Source organism: Balaenoptera acutorostrata, chromosome 9, assembly GCF_949987535.1.
Source record: "Balaenoptera acutorostrata chromosome 9, mBalAcu1.1, whole genome shotgun sequence".
Classification (NCBI taxonomy): domain Eukaryota; kingdom Metazoa; phylum Chordata; class Mammalia; order Artiodactyla; family Balaenopteridae; genus Balaenoptera; species Balaenoptera acutorostrata.
In genome coordinates, this window is record NC_080072.1 from 87,342,635 (window position 1) to 87,366,665 (window position 24,031).

Sequence of the window (24,031 nt, forward strand, 5' to 3'; positions counted from 1 at the left end):
GCACGAAGCTAAAAGGATGAAATAAGAAAAAGTATATAGTGTGTACCATGTGGCAAACATTCAGATATTCACTTTTCCCTTCTATGAAGTCTGTGGAAATGGAAAAGAAGGGCTGAGACAGATGGGGAGGTAAATTTAGGGAGATCTAGTGACAAATTAGATATCAGGGGTGGAGGGGGCGGGGAGGGAGAGAAAAAAAAATTTTATACAAATGTATTTGCATTAGTTTCTGAAAGTAAAGGAAGGGTATACACATACAAACCACATGCATGCAAACATTTTTTTTGACGGTAATTAAGTTAAAAAACACAATAAAATAGCACAAAATGAACTGAGCTCCTATATATTTTTAAGACACATGTAAATCACACAGGATCGTGTGGTGATTATCAATAACCTACACTCTATGAAATATTTGTCCTATATTACCACATACACTCCATTTTACCCTCATCCTAATGCTGCTAAAATATAGTAGAAAGCAACAGCATAGTACAGGGAGATCAGCTCGGTGCTTTGCGATGACCTAGAGGGGTGGGATAGGGAGGGTGGGAGGGAGGCTCAAGAGGGAGGGGCTATGGGGACATGTTCATGCACATGGCTGATTGGCTTTGTTGTGTAACAGAAACTAACAGAATTGTGAAGCAATTATACTCCAATAAAGATCTATTAAAGTAAATAAAATAACATAAAATATAGTAGATTTGAAGGATCAATATAACCATTTTAACTTATGATGTTTGTTTTCAGTAAATTCAAATTAAATATTTAAATGTGAATTTTAATATATGGCTTGTTCTAAATAAACTATTAACACGTAGGTCTAGTTTTTGCAACCAAATATTTCATATAAAGATACTTGCCTCTTTACTACTGAAATATAGGATAAGTCTCCACATTTCACTCTTTTATCCAGTGGGTTTCATTTTTTGTGTGTGTGTTTTCTATATGAAATCAAAGGAGCAGTGACGGTTGACAGGCTTATAGGAGAGTAACATTGATTCACCTACCACCCAGCAACTTGCAGCCTTATAACTTTTATTGTTTTTACATAGAAAAATTCATCTTAAATTGAAATTTTGGTCTAATTCTGAAGATTCTGTTTGGCAGAAGTCATGGGTGTATCTGTGTTTCTCTGTCCTTGAGATTCAGAAATGCCAAAGGTGTTCTAAGATTCAGTAAACTTGAGTGTTTCTGCATGATACATAAAATGTATCATACTTTGGGATTATTTTAAAAATTTATTTTTGCATTTCTGCACATCTCAATACTTCTGTTTTAGTTAAAATAACTTGTTACTGTAGAGAACTTATATTTTTTAAAAATGCCGGCTTACGTAAAACCTTTGTAAAAAACGATCCTCTTTTTAATGGGCTTGGCATCATTGTCAAGTGCCTGTTTTATTCCTTTCAAAGTGTAACCATGTGACAGTTGCTCTGTAGACTATTGGTACATCTTGATTCCTTCTTTTCATGCTTTGTCAAACATAGGCTTGGCCGCAAAGAAACCTGTAAGTAATGGAAGGAAACACTCTGCTGGTAAAGAATGTTATGCTCCTGAACCTCTACCACCTGGTGTGTCTGGTTTCCTGCCGTGGCGTACTGCAGACGTGCAAAAAGGAACAGGTAACGTGCTCGCATTCCCTGTCTTTTTCAGTCGTTCAGAATTCTTTATTTTGGAACTTCTATTATGTGGGTGGTCTCTGGTGCTTTCTATAGAGGAAAGAAGATAACTACACATGGCATCTGCCTAATGAGCCATCTAAGGAAGAGAAACAAAAAGTAATTGGGAGTTTCAAGTTGTTTCTCAAGTGTCACAACAGAGGTAACCCCGTGGGAGTCTTGAGGAGACTAAAATTATCACCAATTGTGCAGGTGAGAAAAGTTTCACTAAAGGCAGGTGTAGTTGAGCCAAGCCCTACAGCACAGAAGTAGGAACTTGGATATGTACGGATGGGAAAAAAGACATTTTAGGCATGGAGAATAGTTTAATACAGAATGGATGAGAAATATGCATTAGACCTATTCTAAATCAACTGGCTTATTAACTCAGTAAATCAGATTTAGTGAGTCAAACTAGCTTTAGCTGATTGCTTATCCAGGGGATAGCTGTTCATAGTAATTTTTGTCATAGAACAGTAAATGAAATTGTTGAACTATAGCTTTAGGCTTGCTAAGTGAAATAGATTGCTCTAGATGATTTTCAAGTGACTTACTTGGTAGTATTCACGAAATTGGGGGTAAACAATTGCTTAAGAAAACATAGAGAATTGATTTTAAATAGTACTTGAAGTAGTTACTGTGTAAAGTATCTGTTCAGTAGCTCATGTTAAATGGATGTTTATAATCCCCATTGGACAACCAACTACTGTTTTGCAAATGGTAATGTGAATTGCTGTTGCATAAACTATAGTGTTGAATCCCCAGTCTTTGCACTTGAGTTTAACAACTCTGTGGTTTCCTATCTTCTTCTTGAGACACTTAATCTCAGGTCCATCCTCGTCACACAGAGTGGTAAATTAGAGAACGATTAATATCACCATTTAAAGAAGTGAGACTGAAATCTCAACCATCCTGAACGTAGGAAATGAAGGGCCCTCTCAGCAGTTCAGAGAGTTATCACCAAGCCAGTCGGCTGAATTCTGTTCAGTTTTCTCCGTAGCAGAGCCCTCCAGGTCCTTCTTTTGAGCTTATTTATTTTTATACACAGTTCTGTATGGATACTGTACATAATACTAAATAGTTGTATGAACTGGGTTTAACGGGTGATGTATTCACATCAAGATCTAACTTCGTTTTGTTGATATCTTTTTAGGGGCTTTCCATTCATCAAAGCTCGTGATGTATATAATAAGTTGCAGGTATGTAGCTATCATATTTATGATACATAGGGGATTGAATTGGGAAAGGTGGATGGTCATTCTTTTTGGTTTTTAAACTGACAGAGCCTTACAAGAAGGATTTCCCTCTCTGATATAAATCCATGTGAAACTTGTCTGGTCGCTCTCCCAATGCAAATGTGTAGTTGGGTGGATTTGGCACACAACTGGCAGCCTTGTGGTTATGTCTGTAAACAAGGAAGCCTGTTCTCCAGTCTGCAAATCAGCTGTTACCCAGTGAAATGAACTTGACTGCCATTTCTGACCCCTCACATGGAGCTGTCATACTCAAGAATGTTCATATGCTTTCAAAAAATGTTGTTTGCGGGCTATATGTACAAATTCCTGATCTGAAAGCCAACATAAAGCAACATCTCCCAAACCTCTGCTCTCTCACTAAGGCCACACACATTCCCTTGCTTATGGCCTCATGGCAAGTTAATACTCTCAGTACCAGATTCTCCTTCCCAGTTGTCTTGGGAGACTGCATAGTTGCTCTGTGAAAGGCACCATTGCTGAGGTGGAGAGAAGAGCATCTTGGGTGTCAGTCCTGCCCTTGAATGCCCAGAGGGAGGGGTGTGCGCCTCGTTCTCCTGTTGGGATTTTCCTATGCTGCAGGTTTGCTGCTTGTTGTCAAAATGATGTCCTAGTGACTTGTCTTCTACGTAGTTATATAATCCCAGCACACTTCTTTATGATCTGTAGACTTTTATGGGGTTGTGACCAGGTCAGTTTTTAAATGTTTAGAAATGTCCTGTTGAAGAACTTTGCAGTGGCAGTGAAGCTTGACAGGAGAATTGTATTACTGTTACCCTAGTTTTGGCTTAAGGCTGATGAGAAGTTGAAATTTTTGATGTGTCAGTTTTAGTTGTTCAGTTTTAGTTTAGTTTTGTATTTGTGTAGCATAAAAAAGAAGATACATTCTAGATAAGATATATACCCCTTATCATAGTCATGCCACATATAGTGCAAAACTATTCCTCCTGGGCTCAAACATTGTGATCCAGAGCCTGCCATTGCCTCTTATCAGGAGAAGGAAAGCGTAAGAACCGTATGTGTTTGCCCTTAAGTTGGTCTACAACACAGATACTGTCAATCAGCCTCTGATAGTACCCTCCCCGTGGACAACCTTCTGTGGTCTTTTGAGCATGCTCAGATGGAGTCTACCATCAGTGTGGTGGGAGTTCACTTGGCTTCAAGTGTGTCCACGTTGAAGGGTGAAATGAACAAATACTAACCAAATTTGTGGCTGTCCAAACTAGGAAAATAGTTAAAGAATCAGGACATGAAGAATCAGGCAAATACTCATTTGGCGTCAACCCAATAAAAAAGCTTCTTGGTGAGAAAAAAGTTGCCAAAGATGAAAGCCCAGAATAGTGCTACTTTAGCCTAACCACAGTGTCAAAGCAAATAACACACATACACACAAACGCAAAAGGAAGCCCTCTTCACACTAATGCCCCAAAGTCCTTTATGGGTCTTCAAATTGAGCAGATTAGGTAGGTTGATGGTTGTCCTTTACAGACTGGGTCCACCTAACAAGACTGCTTACTAACAGAATATCTCTGTTTTGTCATTTAATAGACATCCCAAACTTAATATACCTTGCAATCAAATACACACATAGTCACTCATGCTTTTCCTGTAGACTTTCCAAAACAGAAAAGGGCAGCTCCATTCTTCCTGGTGCTCAGTTACAAAATGTGATTCATCTTTGACTTTTTTTCTTTCTCTCTCCTTTCACATCCAATACAGAAGCAAAATGTGTCAGCTCTATCTTTGAGATAGAACCAGAATTTGACAGTTTCTCGATTTTTCCACTATTGCCACTCAGGATTAAGATTTCGTTGTCTGTCATCTTAATTATTATCCCTCTGAAATGTGTCCTTAACACAGTGGCTGGAGAACCCTTTGAGAATCTAAGTCAGAAGAATTATGTGACTTCAGTGTCTTCCCCTTCATCATAGTTGAAGCTGAACTTCTTAAAATGCTGGAAAGTTGCTACATGATTACCCTCCACATTATATATTTGATCTCATCTCCACCTCTACTCCTTGCTCACTCTTTTCCAAACACCTTATACTCTTTAGTCCTTGATGTTCAACAAGTATAGTAGGCAGACATTTTCACTTGCTGTTCGCTTTAACCTGAATTGCTGTTCTCTTTACTATCTACAGTACTCATCCACTCACTTTTTTAAGTCTTTTCTCAAATATCACCGTCTCCATTATGAGGCCTTGCTTGGATTCCCTGTAATAACCTGCAGCCCCACTAATGCACCCTACCTCCTTAGAAGCCTCCCTTCTGCTGTAGAATCTGTTGAATGAATGAATGGAGTGAGCTATGTCTAATTTCCAAAAAAATCAACCGTAAACACTTGTTGAGAGACGGGTTCAGGGTATAAAGAATAAAAGAATTGTAAATTCAGGCCTTACCATTCACCATCCATTCCCTCAGGGTTCTGCTATGGTGTATCTTTGAATAAAGAGCACAATTTGATAAGACTAATTAATAGCTTAAATTCGTTAGAATCCCAAACCTTTTATAGTAGAAATGTGATAAAAATTGTGTCAGAGATTCTCAACAAAATGTTAGCAAGTTGAAGCCAAAAAGTATAAAAACAATTATATACCATGACCAAACGGGATTTGTGTCAGGTATGTAAGGCTGGTTCAACATTTGAAAATTAATTAATATAATCCATCCAAGACAAAAAAAGGAAAAAAAAACATAAATACATGCAGAAGAAGCATTTGACAAAATCCAGCGTGCACTCATGAGAAAAACTCTCAGTAAACTAGGAATAGAGAGGGACTTTCTTGACTTGATAAATACGATCTACAAAAAAACCAATAGCTAACATCATACTTACTGGAGAGAAACTCAATGCTTTCCCACTAAGATTAAGCACAAGGCAAGGACGTCCTCCTTTATTATAACTTTTCAGTATTGTGCTGCAAGTCCTTGCTAATGCAATAAGGCAAGAAAAGGAAATAAAAGGTGTACAGATTGAGAAGGAAGACATAAAGCTGTCTTTGTTCACAGATGACATGATCATTTATGTAGAAAGTCTTAAAGAGTTGACCCAAAACTCCTGTAACTAATAAGTGATTATAGCAAGGTTGCAGGATCCAAGGTTAATATACAAAAGGCAATTGCTTTCCTATATACCAATAATGAACAGGTGGAATAGGTTAAGAAAAACCCCACACTATTTACATGAGCATTGCCAAAAATGTAATACTTCAGTATAAATCTAATAAAATAAGTACAACCTCTATAGGAGGCAAACTACAAAACCATGATGAATGAAGTCAAAGAATAACTAAATAAGTGGAGAGATATTGCATGTTCATGAATAGGAAAACTCGGTATTATCAAAATGTCAGTTCTTTCCGACTTAATCTACAGAAATTCAGTGCTATCCCAATCAAAATCCCAGCAAGTTATTTTATGGATATTGGCAAACTGATTCTAAAGTCCATATGAAGAGGCAAGAGACCCAGAATAGCTGTCACCTCATTGAAGAAGGACAGAGTTGAAGGAATGACACTACCCAGCTTGCAGACTTATTATGAAGGTGCAGTAATCAAGACAGGGTGGTATTGGTGAAAGAACAAATAGATCAATGGAACAGAATAAAGAGCCCCAAAATAGACCCACATAAATACAGTCAACTGATCTTTGGCAAAAGAACAAAGGCAATACAATGGAGCAAAGATAGTCTTTTCATCAAATAGTGCTGAAACAACTGGATGTCCATAGTAAGAAAAAAAAAAAATCTAGACACAGACTTTATATCCTTCATAAAAACTAACTCAAAATGAATCACAGATCTAAATGTAAAACACAAAACTGTAAAACTCCCAGAAGATAACATAGGAGAAAACCTAGATGACCTTGGGTATGGCAATGACTTTTAAAATGTAACACCAAAGGAACAATCCATGAAAGAAAGAATTGATAAGCTAGACTTCATTAAAATAGAAAATTTCTGCTCTGTGAAAATCACTATCAAGATAATGAAAAGAAAAGCCACAGAGTGGGAGAAAACATTTGTAAAAGACGCATCTTGTTAGGGTAAAGTGGCAACTTGCAAGCTTCTTACATGTGCAACTGGTGTAATTTATTTTGGTATGTAGTGTGAGGTACAGACTTTAGTTTTCAATGGGTGTGTAGTTGTCTAGGCATCAATTTTAAAGATTATAACTTGACTTTATCACAATCAAACTTCCCAGACATACTTAGAACTATTTGTGGATATTCTTTTCTGTTTAATTTGTATATGTGTTCATTCATGTAGTAATGCTACAATGTTTGAATTGTAGTGGCTTTATAGTTAAGTTATATGGCTGTCTGCTAATTAACAGATACTCAACTTCTAATAAAATTTATGACTTGTACCTGAATGCCTCCAGATTATGTTCTTCATTCAGACTCTTTACTATTCACTCAATATAAATTCAGAGCTGATATACATTAAAAACTGAACTAAGGTGGCTAACATGTTTTAGTTTTCATCTATATTCCTTAATTTAAAATATGAGAAAGTAATAGAATGCAACATTTTTAAAAACCTCTAATGACTCACATTTTCTATCTCTAATTAAAACAGAATACCCTGTGGAATATCTTTGCATCACTTACCTGGTTACATTAATTCTGGCTGCTGAAGTTAATTTAAATTCACTCTGGTAAAATGAGAGCTCAGTATAAGCTTTTAGCATACTCAGTGAGAATTAAAAATAGTCATCTGCTAGGTGGTAAACAGTAAACAGTCTTGTTTATTACAAATAATCTTAGCCAATAAATGTTATTTATGCTCCATTTAAGAATAAAGATGTTAATCTGAGATCACAAAACGATCTTTTTGTTAAAGCTAAAAGCAATTCTGCTTTGATTAGTTGCAAATGCAAATATTACTCAACTTCTTTCTCCTTCTTTGATAGTTGTATAGAAATAAAACTAAATATAAGAATGTAAGCCAAACCCACTACAAATGAAACTGTACTACAGGCCCAGTATCTTCAGTGATTTCTAGATGATTTCTATGCTCAAACCTTCATTCTATCCTCTCTTCCTAAACAGAATTGTTTTTTTGTTTGTTTGTTTTTTGGTTTTGAGTAACTTTTATTACACAAGGGATTCATATTCTTTATAGAGAAATCAAGTAATCAAATAATCCAAAAATAGATTAAAAAGCAGCCATAATTCCACCTCTCAGATATATTATCACTGTATCTATTTTATAGTATAGCTTTCTTATATATATATTTAACATCTTTATTGGAGTATAATTGCTTTACAATGCTGTGTTAGTCTCTGCTGTATAACAGTGCCTCAGCTATACATATATATATATTCCCATATCCCCTCCTTTTTGCGTCTGCCTCCCACCCTCCCTATCCCACCCCTCTAGGTGGTCACAAAGGCCCAGCTGATCTCCCTGTGCTATTTGGCTGCTTCCCACTAGCTAGCTATTTTACATTTGGTAGTGTATATATGTCCATGCCACTCTCTCACTTCGTCCCAGCTTACCCTTCCCCTTCCCCATGTCCCTAAAAAGAATTTTAAGAAGTTAGCCAAGATAAAATGAGAAACTGATTTAGACTTAGGTCCCAAATTTACAGCTTCAATGATTTAGGAAAATTCCTTGACAGCTATACTGAGCCTCAGTTTTCACATTTGTAATAGGGTGAGGATTAAAAAAACTGATACTTCTGGAAATGCCTGTCATTCTGATTGGATATTTTTAAAATGTTAACTGAAATTTAAATGTATAAATTATAAAAAGAAGATGACAAAAAGGCTTATCATTTTATTACCCTGGTGGTCCACTGATAGGAGAAGGGGCTTCTCTAAGTAGTTTTCTTCATCCTGATTTCTGGACACGCCCTTCTTTAATCTGCTTTTGGAGGCAGCGGGTGACATTTTGGCAAGTTTTATTCAATTTCTTTATGCCTTGATTTTAGGAAAGAAGAGTAGTAGCTGTGCTGAGCTCTGCCAGGTCAGATAGAATTTTGAAGTAGTCTCTTTCTCTGTCTTGTAGACAGCCACTGTCGTTTAGTAAGCCAAAAGCCTTCCTTTGCTTTGACTGTGGTTAGTGTGTTTGCTGGATTTCTAAAATATATTTTTAGTGTTTACTTGTTTAGATTGAAAAGATTGGGCTACATTTTTAAAAGTTTATCCCTTCATTTTGGAAGGCCTTTTAAGTTGTGTTATTGCATGCAAGAGAGCTAACGGAATTCTGGACTCCATATTTTCGTTTTTACTTTTTTTTTTTCCTCAGACTTTGAACCAATAATGGCTAAGAATGAAAGGAACTCAGACCCAAATATTTTTTTCCCTTGTAAAGCACAGAGAATATGAGAAAAAATGAAATTGGGAAATTGTTTTGCTCTCTTCCTCCTCCTTTTTGGTCAGTTACCTCAGTCGTCCACCTCACTTTGTATTTCTAGCCTGGCTGCAGAAAGACCTGAATTTGATGAACTACACACTGTTGGAGTAGTAGATTGCTAGAAGGAACCAAGATCCAGACAACCTTAAATGGCGGCTTCATGGAATTATTATTCAAGAAGGATGGTCCAGCCAATTTCCTCACTTCCCTTGTGAAAGGAGTTCCCTATTCCTAAGAAAATGGACCTATGTCTGACTGACACAGAAGATGGAGATTTATCCCAGTGCATTTATATATGTATATATATAAAATTTATGTATATATATATATATATATATATATATTTATATATATATAATGCCTAATGGAAATATCTCAGATGGTCTATTTTGTGTTTTTTTCTTTAATTTTACTTATAAAATTGTGACCATTTTTTAACTCAAAAGAGGAGAACCTTAAAAATTAATTAAAAAGACATTCTAAGTAGTAGAATGTAGTCTAAGGTTCAGAGTGACTTGGCAGAGAAAATTGCTGAATGGTTAGATAACAGTGCTGGTATGCTTGGCTATTGTAACACTTTACATTAGAGTTTCTCTTCCTTGAAATTACAAGAACTATATGACTCAAGAGAAAGATTAATAATTAGGAATATTCTGCTTGCTTTTTATATAGCCTATTGAAGAACATTTTGATTAATTATTTGGAGGTCATAGGAAGGAACCTTCATGATCTAACTTTTGAACAAGTAGTGTTGCAACACAAAGCTATGACTCAAATTAAAAAGGACATTTGAAATGACCTATTTCTTTTGGCATCTCAATCCAGATATCTGTCAGTAAAATGAGTCACTTTTCAGTCAAATGGGTGGTCAGCAATATAATTTTTTATTGGGAAGCTGAAAGACACCATTGCCAAACAGAGCATCTGCAGTGTTAACATCTATATTTGAGCATCTTTCGTTTTCCCAAGGGGTGCAGATGAGAAGAAGGAAGGCAGAGAAATGCACTTGAATAAAGCTTTTCAAGATGGATAGAACAGAGAGCATTCCCAGAGGCAGGTCAAGTTCAACCCAAGAACAACTCTCTCAGTGCTTTCACAACTAGTTAAAATACAAGACCAGTAGTAACTCAGCTCTCAAATCAGTGCTGAAATCAAGCAGAAGGTTGTTAATATTGATACGGTTAACATACATCAAATAGGATTACTGAATTTTCTGAATCCAAAAGTTCTCCACAGTGTTGACATTTCCTTACTGAACTCCCAGGATTGTTTGGTTTCAAAGGCGCTTGGGCTCAAGATGCATTTTGTTTTAAATAATCCTTCATAAAAAGTTCAGCTTTCAGTCTAATATGATTGAAACCCAGCTTGAGTATGTTTTATAATGCACTGAACTGGAAAGACTATGGGCATTGAAATATTCAAAACATGGTAGGCAAAGGAGTGATATGTGGGGAGGAGGTGATCAAAGAAATCAGTGAGAATGTCTTGTTATCTCATTTTATTTACCTTTTAGAACTCTTCCAAATATTAGAGGAAAGAAATCAATATCAATTTTCACCTGTCACGTTCCACACTTCAATTATTAATGAATGTCGAATTTGACCACAGTTTTCTGTACCACCTGCTCTGCAATAATATTTCTGAGCCTTTATTAAAAATGTAAAATTGTCATTGAATTTCCAAATATGATTCTCCAGTGGCTAATTCAGCTTGTTTTATTAATAAGCAAGTTCTGATGAGTAATACTAATTTAATACGCCTGCATGTAAGGTTAAAGTGTAAATTATTCCTGCCGAAGGTGATGAGATATGACTGCGATGTGGTGGTAGGGCACTCACCTTCCTGAACGAACCCTGCGAGCACACAGTTCTTGGGAGAAACCAGTACTTCATATAGTAGCAAATCTGATATTATTTTGCATGTCTCCTGTAGCAGTGGAATGCACACACACACACACACACACACAAACATGATCATGGGTGAAAAAACACACATGCGTACCTTAGATGCTTACATTAATTTCTGAATATAGTTCTCCGGAAAGAAAAAACTTTACTGATGATTTGTATTTTTATAGTTTATTATTTTATCCATACTAAAACACTAAACGAAATCACTTACTGTTTTGTTGTCCATGGAATCCTTTCAATTTTGAGATGCTAAATATAAATCGAAATAATGATTATAGTCCTTGGCCATGAAAGACTAAGTTACAGAGAACCCAGTGACTGGAGGTCAGAGCTGCCACAGAATTATTCTCTGCTCCAGAGCCCATTAGAGTATCACTGTGTACCCACTTAAGGATAGAATGCTGCTATTGAGAAACTAGCTCTCTTTTATTTCTACTAAAAGGAGAGAACAGTAGGGGACCTTGGCTGTGTGAGTGTATGAGACTTTCTCTGCTTTGTACGATAAGCCAAAACCTATACATGAAATAGCCTTGGGCCTTTTGTCTTTTGTACCCAGCTCTTTCCTGTATTGCTCCTGATCAATTACACTTAAATCAACAAAAGTTGCTTGAACATTTTGACAATTATGTTCCCCATACCCTGAAGCATTTTTAAAGGGTTCCTGAGATAAAGCTATTTCAAAAAATACTCCCTCCAAATTTTTTCAGGGTGGCATCAATGAAAGAAACTAGACCTTGAGTTCCTGGCCTACCACTCTAAGGCCAGGCAGGCATAAACCTTCATAGCAAAACCTAAGTTTGCTCCCAGTTGAGAATTTGGTTTCCATGGTCTTATATAAAAAGTATATGGAGACTTTAATTCCCTATAAGCCCTTTCCAAAGAGTAAATACAGTTGATCATTCGTAAGAGATGATGAAAATTACAATTTTGTTGAATAGGTGGAATATATATTATATATAATATATATATAAAATATATAAAGTTACTATTCAGAGTCCTAAAACATGGATTTTTCTTACCAAGAATGCACAGTAACTTGACCTCTAAACACAAAAAAGCACCTGGTCATAGCAGAATCATAACAAATATTTGATATCAGAATGAATTCACTGTTCAGGTGTAAAGAGGGAATACCTTCAGTTTTCCTCTTTCTTGTACCCCATTATTGCATCCTGGACAGAAGGGATTTTCTTGATTTTAATCTAAAGGAGAAATGTTCACTTTTGTTAAGATGGAAATTGACAACCTCAGTAGGCAGAGGCACTGTTTTTATTTGGCTGAATTCATGTTTCTAGTGATAATTCAAGGTGTAATAGGGTTTTCTCTGCCACTCCAAAATCTGAAAATGATAAGCATCTCACCAGAGTTTCAGGACGGCCCATTACCTATTCTGTGGAAAGGATATTCAAAATACCATGCTTCATCAGTGTCTTCTTTGACTTATTCATCAATGGACAACTACTGAGTTAAGACAGTGTCTTATCCTTGCTTCAAAAAAATAAAAACAAAAAAACCCCACAAACACAAAAAAACTGTTAACGATGAAAACTTATTATGCCAGGCCTTAGTATGGCCTAACTTGGAAATTTAGTTTCAGAGGCTTTTGTGAATATACCAAGGAAAGAGGACCTAGGTGTATCTTATTCCCACAGGCCACCAATAAATATTTGCTTAATGGAGAAAAAATTAATATATAGTATAGGAGAGAACCTGACAGATGCTTAACATTATTGAGTGATAGCAATGCCCAAACTCATCTGTGATCAAACACTATGAAAGTATCCTCCTAAGGATAAACTTATTACAAATAAGAAGTGAAAATTCAATTATGTAGATACTTTCAGTTTCAGCTCTGATATGCAAAAAGCTTGGAAGTTGTCACTGTATCTAGTCCTTACAAGATAATGCTGTACAAAATGAAAAACAATGAGTTTTCTCAGGCATGATTAATAAAACATGTAACTACGAAAGAATTTTAAAACTGTAATTATGTATGTGTATATATGTGTCTCTGAAAAATCTGTGTCAAAGAAAACTGAGGCTATCAGTATAAACTCATTTAACTTCTATCTCTTTTTACCTTTATTTCCTCCCAAACTTACCAGTATCCATCCAACTCGAAGGATACAAGTGATCTTTATATACTTGGCAAGGTTTTTTTCTTATTCATATGTCCATGTTTCCCCAATTCTCTAAATTATTATCTACATCTTCAGGATCTCCTTAATTGGTTCCTTCATTTCAGCATATAAACTATAAGTCCTTTTCATTCTAAAAAATTCTTTTTTGCTAATTATTTTCTCTTTTCATCCAAACTCCTTCAGAGTAGCCTATTCCCACTGTCTTCACTAGCCCCGCCTGACCCCCACAGGCAGCCCTACACTCTCAATTTATTGCAATCTGGCTTTCTTGTCCACCACTTCACTGAACTGCTCTAAGGTCACTGGGGACCTAACTGCCCAAATCCAATGGACACTTACATTCTCTGAAGGATGACGCTGTCATCTACTTCCTCCTTCTTGAAACTCTATCACCTTTCTCCTTCCCAGAATTCTTTCTCTGCTTATTACTTAAACGTTGTCAGTACTCATAATTCTCTGAAATCTCATCCATTTTCATGATTTGAATGACTGCTGATATGTGCTGATGACATTCAAATTTTTATCTTTCCATGTCTTCACATGCATGTCCAGTTATCTACCAGTTTGTCTCCTGAATTGTGCTTTAAAATTCAACATGTCCAGAACTAAAGTCTTTAACCCAATTCAGTTCTTTATCCCCTATTTCCAAACTCAATGATACCACCACCCAACCTTAGTCACACAGATGGGGGTTCAGCCTCCACCTCCTACTTCTTCCTTACTTCCCAAGATCAAGTCTTGCTTGTAATTTCCTAAATAAAATTAGAACTTATTTCCTCCCTTCACCTATACCTTATTTCAGACCCCTTTCTTCTTGCTATTACCTGGTCTAGAAGTTACCAAATTGCTGTTTGCTGGAACCAGTTGTTAGACACTTCTATTAAAAAAGGACTCTAGAGTCAAATAGCTTTGAGGATGGCTGTGTACCATACGCCTGCTGTGACGATCCAGAATGAACATTAGCCGACAGCAGCCCGGAGAAGCTGTACAGTAAAGAAACCTGATTAACTTTACTTAAGCCAGGTTCTGCCTTCTGCCGGCCTATAAACCTTTCAGTAGGGACAGGAGAGGAGGTGGCAGCGTGAAAGTCCCACTCGAAAATAAAAAACACTGCTCCTCAGAAGAGTGGGGCATAATTGTCTCGAGGCTTCTTCAAATTCCTCATCCATACTGACGTCAGTGGTCTAAAATGCCACCTGAGCTTGTCCTTTCCATTCTTAGCTATTTTCTGAGGAAACCAGCTCCACGCACATGGATGGCTAGGACCCGCTCTCCTCCTCCTCGCTGCCTCCTTTAGGGGCACTTGCCACTGCCTGGTGACACTGCACCGACGCGCCAGAGCCTGTGCCTGTGGCTCCGTGACACACGCCTCGCACACTCACGGCTCTGGACTTCCGCTGTCCTCTCTGCCTCGAGTGTCCTTGCCCTTCACCGGCTGCCTCACCAGTTTCTCACGAGTCCTTTAAGACTTAGCTTAGGGACTGCCACTTTCGATGATTTTTCTTTGTCTCACAGCTCCCCCTCTTCTTCCACAAATACTGACTAAACGCCCTGAACATGCCCGTCACAGCATGTCACGTGCAGGATGAGACATCTGCTGTGTGTCTTCCCCTCTCACTCCACTGCTAAAGGGCCAACGCTACATCTTGCTCATTGTTTCTCTCCTCTAACACCCAATCCATGACTAACGAACTAACTAGTACTGTAGTAGCCCTCTTAGTAACAATCAGGCAGGAACTTCTAGAAGAAATCTGACACTACAACTGTTCTCTGATCTCACCTTTCAGTCTGAATGAACTAAAGACTTATCTGTACATGTTTTACCAGGGAGACATAATTTAATCCAGAGATGTGTCATCACATACTCTTACATACTCTGCCATTTAACAATTCGTCTCACAATGGGGGAAGGAGACAGGTGTGCTTTCTGATAGCCCCACTCTTTTGCACCTCTAGTGCTCACTGGCTTCTCTCTCGGTGCCTTCCTTAAACCCTTCCTCTCTTAACAAGGAAACAGGATAACAAAGTAATTAAGAGCCTGGGTTCTGCCTATCTGTGAAACAGAAACATAACCAAGGACATAGAGAATAGACTGGTGGTTGCCAAGGGGGAGGGTGTGGGAGAGGGTTGGACTGGGAGTTTGGGATTAACAGATGCAAACTGGTGTATATACAGGATGGATAAACAAAAAGGTCCTACATGGGACTTCCCTGGTGACGCAGTGGTTAAGAATACGCCTGCCAATGCAGGGGACATGGGTTCGAGCCCTGGTCCGGGAAGATCCCACATGCCAGAGAGCAACTAAGCCTGATGCCACAACTACTGAAGTCCATGCACCTAGAGCCCGTGCTCTGCAACACGAGAAGCCACCACAATGAGAAGCCTGCACACCGCAACTAGAGAAAGCCCACGTGCAGCAATGAAGGCCCAATGCAGCCAAAAATAAAAAAATAAATAAATACATTTAAAAAAAAGTGGATGTATTTTAAAAAACCCAGAAAGGTCCTACTGTAGAGCACAGGGAACTATATTCTATATCCTGTGATAAACCGTAATGGAAAAGAATATGAAAAAGAATGTATATAAATGTATAACTGAGTCACTTTCCTGTACAGCAGTAATTAACACAACACTGTAATTCAACTATACGTCAATAAAAAATAAAATTTTAAAAAATTGCCATAAAAATCATCACATAAGGGGGACTTCCCTGGTGGTCCAGTGGTTAAGACTTCGCCTTCCAGTGGAGGGGGTGAGGGTTCGATCCCTGGTTGAGGAGCTAAGATCCTACATGCCTTGCGGCCAAAAAACCAAAATATAAAACAGAAGCAATACTGTAACAAATGCAATAAACACTTTAAAAATGGTTGACATCAAAAAAAATCTTTAAAGAAAAAAATCACATAAATCAGAAACAAATGAAACATAATAAAGTCCATACATTAAAAAAAAAAAAGAGCATGTGTTCAGGTCAAATCGCAGCTTACCACTTACTTATAGCTGTGAAATTCTTGGCAACTCACATAATGTCTCCTCAGACTCCTCATCTATAAAATGGGGATGGTAATAGTTCCCAACCTCATAGCGTTGCTGTAGTCCATAAACACGGTTAAGTGCCTTGGTAAATGTTTAAGGCTCTCTGGTTATTGTGAATTAAAATACGTCAATGGCTTCTGGCCATGTGATTTATAATAGTTTGACATTTAACCAAATGGTAAAACTATTCCATTTATTATTCCTATCTCTTTTTACCCCTTACCCTGCTTTGTTGTTTATGTTTTCTCCCACCACAGAGTGCTAGTTCCAGGAGAGTAAAGGCTTTATTTTGTTCACTGCTGAAAGCAATAGCACCCAGAAAAGTACTGTACATATGAAGACCTCAGTAAACACCAGCTGAATGAATGGTGCAAAGTGTCACAAGGAAAAATACACCAAAGCTTTCATTATAATAAAAAAGTATAGATAAATCTTTCTCTAATGGCTTCCAGTCAAGTAATTGAAAACACCATATGCTATAATAAAAACATAAGTAATTTATTAAAATTTGAAGGCAAAAACATAATTTTAAAAGATTTAGACCTATGTTAGGTGTGATACAGTATGGATGCTTTCTTAAAATTCACAATCAGATCCAAGAGTATCACTTTCAGAATGTTCTAGTAGACTGAGTTTACTTTTAGTTGTCTTTGATGAAACAGTCACTATTCTACTCTCTTTCTTAACAGAAATGTGTTATTTTGAAGGCTCACTTTTAATTGATTTATTAACCAAAGAATTATTTTGCCCAATTCCTTTGCTTTTCTGCTTTACAGGTGAGTCAGAGCAGGAATGCATGTCCTCCCCAGGTGGTTTCTTAGCAGAGTATTTTTTGGTATATTCACCTGCTTTGCTCATTTTCTCTGAAGAAGACCTGCTATTTCTAGATAATTCCTCTTCTTTTGACTTCCAGTTCCAGAAATGACATCTGCTGAAGGGAGAACATGTTCTAGCAATGAAATCTTCAAAAGACTCCTGCCACTGCTCTGTGACTGGGACCCCCAGGTTGTCTCTGGAAGTTTCTAAGGCCTCCTGAGTAGAGACTGGGACATGGAAGGAGTCGAGAGGCAAAGGAATCCCAGCATCACCTGTAATTTTCTGAAACTGGAGGGAAAAACAAAAGACAAGACAAAAATTCAGTGATGAACAAAGCCAACCATTAAAAAGTAGAGTTCAAAACTTCAATGTTACTCTGTAATCTTATTATTAACACAGTCAATTGATTATTCAGAAGATTTCAGAGCCAGTTTTTTTCTAATTATATCTTGCCAAGTGATTCTCAGCTTAACCTAGCTATATCCAAGGCTATGTCTGCTACCTTTTCAGACTTTGGTGATTGGGATAGTTATTATCCATTTCCTTTCCCTCACTAAAAATAAAACCCTATTCTGTAAGAAAATTAATTTCTTTTCTATCCTCCAGGCACATGTAAATAGTATATAGTTTGTGACCAGACTGTGTTCTCAAGCTGTCAGTTCCCAAGACCAGTCTGAGACTGGTTGATGGGGGCTCCAAGTAAGGCTAGAGGAAAAGCTGACAGGTTTTCCCCTCCCATTTCCATAACCAGGTGATTCACTATAATATGTTACCTATTAGCTATGTCAAGATTACTTATTTTAAAAATTATATCAGTATGTGTACCTTCATTAGTGTTCCTTCATTGTAAGCTGACTGCATACAAATAGAAACCTAGATAAAATATGAATAGAATAGACATTTACACAATATAAAATCTGGAATATTTTCTCTAATGTTTTCTTTCTTCATTAAGGATAGTTTGCTTTAACTCATAAATTTTCTAAAGAACTTCCAGTTTTCTTATTTACAACAATACAGTATCACGAAATAGGCACACATTTACTAATCTCAGATTTGGAAAGGACTCCAGAGTCTTCTAGCTCCCGAGCATGTGAACTATTAGAGACTGATCATTATTGTTTTCTCTCTGACTTGGTCATTTCCTTTTTGCTAATCACTCTTAGGATCATTAAGTGCTGTTCTGTCCACTTACTTGGATATTTTGCATTTGTCCTGGGGCACCCTGCTTTGATTCTGATTTTTTTTCTTCAAGTGCCTTCTTTTCTTCCTCAGGTGGACTACTAACAGTAGAATTCATCTGGGGACGACCTAGTAAATGAAAATATGACTGATCTATACCAGCCATTGTGGCCAGCTGACCAAGCCTGGACCAGAGGAGGAAAGGAGAAAAGATAAGGTTATTATAATCACATAAGAGCAGTTTAGATTTCCCCAGACCTACAATCATGAAATACTTCTAAAATCTTAAAAGCCAACATCCTACTCCAGACTACAAGCCTCTCTCTCCCCCAAATTCTGAGCCCTTTCCAGATTCATCCTCTAGGAGACATCCCACTGTCTCACTAGCAGCTTCAACAAGTACCCACGCACCTCGTCCACTGCCTGTCACACCTCCATTCCCACACTTCTTTACCACCTTTCCTCCAGTTTCCAAGAATGTGTTTGTTCCTTCCTTCCCAACACCAACACCAATTCATTCACTGACAAAACACCACTCCATCAACTATCAATCTCCACTTCCCTCTTTCAGCAAAATTGCTCCTGGTTGAGAACCACTGACCTATATCTTCCCTGCAGATTAATAATTTTTATGTCTAAGGCAAAAATAACTTTAATTCAAACTTATCAAACAAGCAAAATAAGTGAAAGATAGGAAAATTCTTATGCATTCCCGAATATTTTCAATGAAAACTGCCTTCAATTTAGTCTTTACAAAAAACTATACCTACTAAGTACTCTGTCTACAGGTTACTCTTTTATAATGCGCTCCCCACTCTACCAAAGCAGGCTCCCCTATTTGCATTTCTTAAAAAATTTAATTCCTCATTTGAAAAAGTCAACTATATTACCTATAATTACACTAAATATGGCCACGGAAGTGATGAAAATTGCTCCAGTTCCTCAGCAAACTACCGTTATAGTCGCAAAGAGAAGAACGCCATGAAGAGAAATGAACTAACCCGGCACCTTTAAGGAGATCCAAGGAAGCATGGAACTTCTGAAAAGAATTCTCAGTGCTGCCCAGAACACCTTCATCATTCAGGATCATGCTTGTCAATGAGTGGGCATGAAGGGCTTCAGACAAAGAGAAATTTATATTTCTTAACTGGGCATTTTCATGTTCCAGCTATAAAAGAAGATTGAAAATGTCTGACATGATTTTTTCTCATTGTCATCAAAAGTAGTCTTGCCTAGTTTCAAGGAACAAAACTAAAACACTCAAAATGTAATTAATTTGTAATTAACCTAACTCTCCACCAGTAAAGACAGAGACCATATCACATAATAACCAAAACCCCCAGGCACCCAACAAAGTTTCCTTTATAACACTCAGGTGATATATAAATAAACCAAAGTTACCGGTTTTATTAATGATCTTTCACAAAAGATCACATTTCCAACTGGTTCAATTCATAAAGGAGCCTCATTCCTCATTAGAAAATTACCTGCTTTAAGTTTCCCTTAAATTAGACAATGAAATATAGACTCTGATTTGAACAAAACATATTACAACTCTGCTGAATGTTAAGAATTAACTTTAGTGAGCAAAATATCTAATGCTTACATTTAAAAGTCCTAAATCATACCCAACCCAATTTATTAAATGTATGATCACCAATATTTTCTTTGGCTTCTTGAAAATACTCACTCCCGTGCACTCTTGCCCTTCCGCTCATCATCTATGCACTTAAACCCCCTTATAAGCTCATCTCTAGTATTTCTCAGAAAGGCTGTTATGTTCATGATGCCCCTTTTGCCTTATATAAGCAGGTGCTCAACATTTATTGAATGAGTGTCCGCCAATCCAATGGATGCACTTTCAAAAATTCCTCCCTACACTCACCCTGTGATAAATTATATTTAGATATAACTTTTTAGATTATGCCCTGCTTTCATGCACATTACCTAATGTAATTCTCATAGTATATATTTTTATCTTTCATTGCATTCTTAGAAGTTTTCCAATTTCTTAAATTTATCTAAATGATTCACTTTCCTAATTCATTGCCAGGAGAGTCTCATCATGTCTTTTATGTTACTGTATATACAGTATATGCACAAAAAGTGCTTTCTTGAATCAAAGAATCATGAACAGAAAATAAGCTAATGTCATATAAAAGCACACACACACACACACACACACACACACACACAAAACCAGATTTTCACATTTTTAAAAACATGCTTTCTGGAATATGGATCATATGATCACTAAGTACCAGTAAATGCAAAAGTCCATATGATACAACCAATTTGCAACATATTACACTTTTAAAGTTTACAAATTATGTGTATATGGCTTAAAATCAAATCAAAATAAAATGAAAACACTCTCAAAAGTATAAGAAGAAACTTGTTTACCTCACTGACTCGTTTATCAGCCTTCAGTCTTATTACTCTTTTCTCCTTTAACTGCTTTAGGCACTCCTCCAGTTTTTCCTAAACAAACAGAGTAAATATTATAACTAATTCATAGTATAATATCCAAAAGCCTTTCCAGCTATTGGTCTCATCAGGATTTAGGGGCACGGCCAGAAGTGAACTCAGATTTTAGTCTGCTACTGGTAATATCATACCATGCTAGTGAAATGAATTATCAAAATCTATCAAATTAGCATAGTAAAGATTTATTTAAATTCCACTCTTTCCAACATAAATTTGTGGCAGCCCACCATAAAAGGCATATGCATATAACATAGTAAGTCAGAAATAAAAAGTTCAGACCAAGAAAGAAAAATCCTATATTTGTGGGTCTCTTTATAGTAGGAAGTCCTATTAATGAACATGCTTAACATACCTGAATTGCATAATTGCAGATTCAAAAGCATGTTTTTAAAAAGTAATCACTTTTAAAGCAATTTACAGTCAAGCACTGTTCCTGGAGTTCCCTGGGTATTAAATAATCTAATCATCAAAACCAGAAGAGGGGTCTTCCCTGGTGGCACAGTGGTTAAGAATCCACCTGCCAGTGCAGGGGACAAGGGTTCGAGCCCTAGTCCGGGAAGAACCCACATGCCGCAGAGCAACTAAGCCCGTGCACCATGGCTACTGAGCCTACGCTCTAGAACCCACGTGCCACAACTACTGAGCCTGCGTGCCACAACTACTGAAGCCTGCACACCTAGAGCCTGTGCTCCACAAAAAGTGAAGCCACCACACCGCAACGAAGAGTAGTCCCCCGCTTGATGCAACTGGAGAAAGCCCGCGAACAGCAACGAAGACCCAACGCAGCCAAAAATAAATAAATAAATAAAATTTATAAACCAAAAAACCCTACGAGGAAAGAACGATCACTAACTCCATGTTATTTTACAGATGAGGGAAACAGAGGCAGAGAAGTAGAGTAAGTAGAGCAGCACAGCCAAGGTGACACCACTAAGTAGCAGAGCCACACTGTGGACTCAGGAAGCTGGGTGCCATTCCTGTTCACAGAGGCGGTAGTCTTCCCATTCACCAAGGTCACTAAAATAAAATGAACACTGATAAACTCTCTTAGGAGTTTTAGGAACTAAGACACTTCGGTCCTTGAAGTGGGGACACTGCTTGCAATAGGCAGAATTCTAACAGAGCCCCTAAGATTCCTACTTACTGAAGTACACAAACCTTCCACTTATCCAATCAAACTCTAAATCTACGTGCTGTAGTGAAGGGATTTTGCAGATGGAATTAAGGTTCAAAATCAGTTGATTTTTTAAGATAGGGAGATTATTCTAGGTGGATGTGACCTACTCAGGCACCCCATGAAAAGGACCTGAACTCTTCCTGAATTGAAGTACAAAAGGGACAAGAGGGAGACTCTCCATTGCTGGCTCTGAAGAAGTCAAATGCTGTGGCAGGGAAGGCAAGCGAGAGGCCTCTAGGAGCTGAGACTGTCCCCCGACTGACAGCCAGCAAGGAAATGAGGACCTCTGTCCTGCAACTGCAGAATCTGAATTATGCCAACAAGCCAAAGAAGCTTGGAGGCATTCTTTCCCAGAGCCTCTGGATGCTAACACAGCCAGACTGACATCTTGATTTCAGCTCTGTGACCCACACAAACTATGGTGAACATCCGTTTGGGGCTCAATGTCTTACACTTAAATTTCAGGTGCTTTAACACTCTCAGGAGGGAACCCACATGTTCCCGTGTGTATCTGAGCAGGAAACCCAGTCACGCTGTGCCTGGACTTCTGACCTACAGAACTGTGAGATAGTCAAATAGGTATTGTTTTCAGTCAGTAAGAGTGTAGTAAAAGAATTAATATTCTACTCAACCTCCATGTTTGTGAACAAAATAAATGGCTGTCACTGTTTTAGGCCACTGTTTTGGGGTGGTTTCTTATGCAGTGATAAACAATCAGAATACCTATACTTATGAAAACAGTAAGGTATATTTATACATTTTAACTGCTTTGAACAATCACTTAAAGAATGAGGAACTCTATTATATGCCATCATTGGGAGAGGAACTGGTATCACTTTCTGGAGAGTAGCTTTTGGTACCTAACAACAATCCTACATCAGGAGTTTACCCTAAGGAAATCAAAAATGTGGGCAAAGATTTATCTACCAACATGATGTCACAAGATTGTTTTTAACCAAACCCTAGAAGAAAGCTAAGAGCCTCCAAATCGGGATTGGTTTCAATAAAAACAGCTCACCGTCTGAAGGAATGCGCTATGAAGCCACTAAGAAAAGAATGACAAGAGGTCTCAACCAGAGTTAATGAATGGGCTTCAGGAGTTCTACATTCTAAATATATCTGTGTGTTTTTCCTGGGAGATGGTGCATAAGCTTAATCAAATTCTCTGATGTAGAAGAGTATTTAGTGACATGACAAAATATTTTTGATACTTTTTTAAGACAAAAGAGCAGATTAGGTGTGTGTACATGCAGAGGTGGCTTTTATTTCCTTCAATAAGTTGTTCATTGTTCTCAAAAATTTGCTCAATGAACATATATTTTTATATTCAGAACACGTTTAAAAAACTGACAGTCTAAGAACTTCAAATTCTTTAATGTTTCATTACTAAAGCCAGCCAAGTTTTCAATGGGGAAAAAGGGAAACAAATTGCAAAATTCCTCTACTTTCAATATAATTGTTTAATCAATCTTCTAAAACTGATTTCAAAGAAATTCTAAACAAATAAGCAAACAAAAAAACCCTCACCACAGTCTGAGGAAAGTAGAGTAAAAATTCCTGACTGGTTCTAAATAGCACATCAAAGTGCAATTACATGGAATAGTTTCTCCCTTTAGTGGAGGGAATTAGAACACAGTGTGAAATTTTTGTGAAAAAGTGTACCCTCCTCCTACAAAGTATTAATAATTCATGTCCCTTACATGGAAATATGGAACCAAAAATGTTACAAAGTAAAATTGCTTGATATTCTGTTACTTAAGTAAGACTAATGATAAGGCTTTGGAATAATTTTCCTTCCTGTCATCTGCTCTCCTTCCTCCCTTCTGTACACTGGCTAGGGTGATTTTTCTGGGACAAAGCTCCCATCATATTGGATATCAAATTTTATGTTCAACTTTTTTCCATTTAACATTGAAACCAATCATTTCTCATATAATCAGGGGATTCATAACCTTGATTTTTTTTTGTGGGCTACAAAATATTCCACTGAGTGGGTTTACTGGTTAA

The 24,031-nt window shown here is 37.3% G+C and overlaps 1 long non-coding RNA gene and 1 pseudogene across 1 annotated transcript; one reads left to right on the plus strand and one right to left on the minus strand.

Moving 5' to 3' along the window:
• The first annotated feature begins 560 nt into the window (after positions 1–560).
• Positions 561–11,908, plus strand: LOC130708828 (uncharacterized). The gene is made up of 3 exons (XR_009009232.1): positions 561–1,625; positions 2,815–2,860; positions 9,337–11,908. It is a non-coding gene; the product is annotated as an uncharacterized LOC130708828 (long non-coding RNA).
• A 4,928-nt stretch (positions 11,909–16,836) lies between these two features.
• Positions 16,837–24,031, minus strand: part of LOC130708903 (centrosomal protein of 78 kDa-like) — a 32,497-nt pseudogene continuing 25,302 nt past the window's right edge.